Source organism: Protopterus annectens, chromosome 6.part1 (assembly GCF_019279795.1).
Source record: "Protopterus annectens isolate FY-2018-M chromosome 6.part1, PAN1.0, whole genome shotgun sequence".
Lineage (NCBI taxonomy): Eukaryota > Metazoa > Chordata > Ceratodontiformes > Protopteridae > Protopterus > Protopterus annectens.
The window spans coordinates 477076648-477081987 of NC_056738.1; the positions used below are offsets into that span (position 1 = coordinate 477076648).

The following is a 5340-nucleotide window of genomic DNA, read 5'->3' on the forward strand; positions in this document are numbered from 1 at the left end:
CACCAACTATCACTAAAGAAAAGGCCTCATTGCACTCTCCAGAGCTACAAACACTGCATCAATGGGTCCTGACAATATTTCAGAATTTGTCCTAAATACCTTAAAGCATGACCTGTCAGGCTCACTAGAATCTCTATCCAGTCACAGCCTCCAGACAGGTTTCATCTCTTGAGGAAAGAAGGATTAGAACTGTCAACCCTCTACACAAATTTACACCATCAACAGACCCAGGGAACTACATAAGTTTGACTAGTTTTATATGTAAGGCCAAGGGAAGAATTATTGTGGACCTGATAAACAAAGACATACAAAATCTTCAAACAATGGACCCATCCCATTTGGTTTCTTCAAGGTCAGGTCATGCCTACTAAATATGGTTGACTTCTTTGAGAGGATCACTAGAGCCATGGACAAGGGTAAAACAGTACATATTGCCTACCTTGATCTGGCAAAGCTAAATGACACAATACCTCACTCAGGTGTTACAGACAAGCTCACAAATTTAGGCATAAATCCCTATGTCACATGATGAATAGCCAAATAGCTCACAGAGAGACACATGAATTTAGGGTGGAGGATTCTACCTCCACCAAGAGGCTTGTTACTGGTGGTGTCCCACAGGGCTTAGTACAGGGACCTATTCTGTTGAGAACATACTTTTCTGAAGTCAAGGTAAATGTAGAGGGCCTTTGGCTGACCAAATTTGCCGATGACTGCAAGCTAGGTAAAATTGTTGAATCTCTGAAAGATGTAGATATCCTCCAGGAAGGTCTTACACAGACAAGTAACTGGTGCCTGAACCATTTCCTAAAACTCAGTGCAAGAACTGCATAATCATACCCTTTGAGAAGATGACCACCCCTGCAAATTACAACACTGATAACACTGCCCTAAGAGCAGACCCAGCTGTAAGGGGCTTGAGACCTCAGGTTGACAGTAACCTGAACATTGATCACCATGTGTCCATGGTAGTGAGAAAATCCTTCCACATGGCACAACTTATATGAAAGGGTATGGCATCCAGAGCTAAGGAGATCATAGTCCCACTGCACTCAGCCCTCATTAGAACAATAATTGAGCACAGTATACCCTTCAGGATGCACCTGGCCATGCATTTGCAACAGCTGGAACAGACATAGATGTTCCTCACTAAAAGACTACAGGGTGCAAATAATATATCTTATGCAGATCTCCTCAAAGGTCTGTCCCTGTACTCTGTCTACTACAGATTACTGAGGGTGATCTATCCCTAACCTACAAGGCATTCTCAGATCCAGCCCTGATGAATCTGCAACACATTCAGAAAACATACAGCACTAGAATTACCCAATCTAAGTATTTAAACCAAGTCTGTGAAATAAACAAAACATGTTGTAGGGACAGGTATCTGTCTAAGAGATTACCCCTTCTCTGGAACAAATGCCCCCATTCATGTGAAACAGAGCTCATCCTTAAGCTTATTCAAATGTAGTCTGGCCCAATGGGTGGGATATCACAAATTCATCCCTGACTTGTGACCAGGGGACCTTATGGACAGGGGCAGTTTATAGATTATCTAGGGCACAGGCATATACTAAAGCCATTCTAGCCCATGGATGTTGATAATTGGGAAAGTTGGGTCATGAATGGCTAGGTTTAAAAAGGCTCTGGGGCCATTAGCCTAGTAACTTCCTATGATCCTATGAACCTATGAATAATTTTGTGTGTAGCAAAACTAAGATATCACATTCCTGCTTATGGAAAAACTGATGTTAATACTCTAACCTCCAGTATGTAATAACATTGCTTAAATGGCACACTACGGTTAGAGAAATCTAAAGGCACAGTGTCTAAGCTGATTGATATGTTACATTGTGCACACTAGTTCCTTTTTTAATCCTCCATTTTAACTAACTTTCCTCATATCCTACTTCTCCTATTCAGTCTATATAATACATTCTGATACTCTGTAAGTAGATACATCTCAGCATGCTAGTAAAATGTCATAAAGAAAAGTCATCCTGTGCCACAAAGTTTCATTTAATGCAGGAATAGCCTTGCACATGCACATACTTTGGCTTTTCCATATAACTTGTTGTTTATACCTTGCATGGCTTTATACTCTTTCTCTGCTTGTCTCTTTTTTTCTGATCAAGACCAGATAGAATTGGGACTATTATTTTGTTTGCCCTGGCATCTTTTCCTGGTCTTGTATGAGCTTCACTTTCATCACAGTCAGGTCTCATTTAATTTTGTGTTCATTTGCTAATATAAGGATTGGAGGCATGAGTGCCTACTTTGGTGACATCACAGAAGCAAAGAATTACTGTTTACAAAAGAGAAGTGACATATGCAGAATCTCATAACATGCAGTCAGTGAATGATATAATCAAACCTGGACTACATTTTGAAATCTGCTAACAGAGCTGAGGATTGACCCTCTGAAATGTACTGCTAGGACTTCCAGTTTTTTACAATACAGTCTTCATTTCAACTTGCTAGTTTTGTTTTATTAACTCATTTTAAAGCAGACTCTATGTTCAGTCTGCTTCCCATTTATGCTGGTCTGATAAAAATAATGGTGCTTCAAAAAGCAGTGGTTCACAGTACGACTTTGATTTTCTTATAACCCATAAACAAATATAGCAATGCTGTTAGGTCCCGTAGGGTAAGAACCTAATGTTTTTAGAATAATGCTCAAACGCTTGAAGAACAGAAGATGATGTGGATTAACACATACTGTCATGGAGCTATCTGCCCCTATTTTTTTTTTTTCATTTTTATGAGGAAGGATTCAGTCTGTTTAACACATGCACTGATTTCTGCAGGACAAAAAGTGCTGTCTTATATGAAAGAAACCACACCCAAATGGTGCAAGATATGCAACTTTTTGCACAGATATTTTTAATATATAAAAATATTTCTTTACTGAGTAGGGGAGGGAATGCCAGTTGAATGAACCTCAATAAAGCAGTTTCTCATTTTGCTATCGGGCAGACAGAGAGCAAGTCCAATTCTTTTATGGAGCTACAGTGCCCCCTATTGTACAAAATAATTTATTGCACAGAAGGGGAAAGCCTGACTTCCCCCCTTCTCTCATTGCAGGGGAGGGGACTCTTCTTAAGAAACTCAGAAAACTTTTTCAGAGGGCAGAGGCTTTCCAAGAGTCAGGAAGCCTCTACCATTCCACACTTTCAAAATATAGTTTTCTTCCTCCCTTAGAAACCTGGATGTTTTACAAGGCAAGAATGAAGATATTGTCTTAGCACATAAAGGCTGATATACAAAGGGGTCCGTATTTAAGAAGTGAAGTTGGAGCTTTTGTATTAGGTAAGACATTTTTGTAGCTAAAGTACAGTCACATTTTTGCTGTTAATTTCTAGTTATATTAAGTGATATAAAATCAGTAATATGAATGGTGTTTATAGTTAATTTATTCTTAATGTGTTGCACTATACCTTACTGGTAAGTCGTGTGTTCTTTATCAAGATAAAAAAATATCGTTAATAAGATGCAGTACTGGTACCAAAGACACAACTTGTATAGATTGGTGCATAAGGTAGTTTTCTATCTAGGAGGTGGAGTGCAAAATAAAGTTATACATAGTCCTTCATGTTATTGTATCAGGGTTAAGCAAGACATAAATTCACTTTTTTTACTTTTTCAGCAGTAATCTTATTGAAATCTTTACCATCCTGCACAAATCAAAAAATATATGTTAGAGACAACATACAAAAAAACCTATACATAATCAGGCATTGTTGTACTCAGTATTTATGATAACTATACCTGTACCTATTAAGGAAGATACTGCAGTTACAGACAGACGTTGGTTATTATGCCAGATCTGCTTTTAGTTTGCCGCTTGACCATACTAGTGAGTTTAAATTATATGATCATGTGCTTCTCTATTCTAAACTGTAGGAATGTTTGTCAACATTTGATTTTATATAGTGAGTAACTTGTTCAATTGCAGTAGGAGTGTTTTACTTGCCAGAAGGCTTGGACTTTAAATACAGTACGTTATTTTTTAAGCATGTAATACTGAACAGTGCTGTGGTATAGAAGGGATTTATAAACCACAAAGCCTAGCCTTTTGTAATTACAAAACTACATTTATGATGATGAATGCCTTCTTGACATATCTAACCATAAATACAATCAGCGAAACTCAGTAGCCCAGAATTAGATATTTTACCTTACTGGACCTTGTTGGGTCACAGGGTCAAAAAAGCTGATTGTACTTTCAGTAAGTTGGCTGCCAAGTGACATAATTTTAAACTAACTTTCAAGTCTCACTTGTTAGTAGTTTCTGTAGAAGTGGTAGCACCTGATCTGCTTGTTATGAATAATCCCTGCGAAGCAAACTAACCATGGCACTATAAATGTACATTAACTGTGGACTATTTACATGGACTTGTGACAAATTAAATGAAAAGTATATGCGAGCTATATATTCTCTGAGATGTAAAACTACAATTAATGTCAGAGTATTTGAGAATCTAGAACTTTTGTGTCTAGACATTAATGAGTAATCAAATGCTAAAGAAGATATTTCTAAATTATTTTCATATTTCCAATCAGGCCCAGGTAGTAATGATGGGAAGAAACATGAGATAGTTGTACCAGTTAATCAAGGGTGCGTGTCCCAAGGACTCGTCATTAAATGTAAGGGTCAGTATACGCACAGACCATAATACAGCGTCACTTGTCAAGTGTTAAAATCAAATATGAGAAATAATATGAAATGATATAAAAATATGGTACAAAAGTTTATTTTACTGCAAGTATATTTATGTGATATGCAAAGTAATTAAAAATTGTAGGTTACTTGCCATGCATTGTAGCTGTATCTGTTGGTGTATTTTATCTGAGTATGAAAACTAGACTGAATGCAACTGTACTTGCAACATTTGAGAATCAAAACCTTTTGTGCTTTGTGCTAATAGATGACAGCTACCACAGATAGATATTTTTTTCATCCTGTTACATTAGACAGGCCCAGTCAGAAATGGTGGGAGGGAACATAACCAAAATGATTTACCCAGTCACTAAAGAATGGAGGAGGTCAATAGAAACTACACTGATACCAAGGATATGAGCCATAGTGTCTCACCAATAGATGATATGATATGATATGATAAAGCAATTTTTAAACGTTTGCTTGGGCCATGCCTTTTGGCAGATTACCCACTGGCTCCTCATCCACCTCAGCTGGGCATAAAGTGAATAATAATAATAACACTAGTTTGATATACAAAAGTGTCATGTAATCTTGATTGCTGAGTTAAGGTATTTTTTTGGCTTTCCAGAAACCAGATGTCTTAGTTTTTTTTAATTTGCCCTCCACTAGCAGCTAAG

The 5340-nt window shown here is 37.4% G+C and overlaps 1 protein-coding gene across 2 annotated transcripts in view; it reads left to right on the forward strand.

The window, feature by feature from the left end:
* The first annotated feature begins 3110 nt into the window (after nucleotides 1-3110).
* COL6A2 (collagen type VI alpha 2 chain) overlaps nucleotides 3111-5340 on the forward strand; it is a 253069-nt gene continuing 250839 nt past the window's right edge. Inside the window, exon 1 of one of the 2 annotated variants that reach the window (XM_044075925.1) lies at nucleotides 3111-3309. The gene's annotated coding sequence lies outside the window, so the exon portion shown is untranslated. The remainder of the gene's footprint in view (nucleotides 3310-5340) is intronic. The other variant, XM_044075924.1, reaches the window with a different exon arrangement.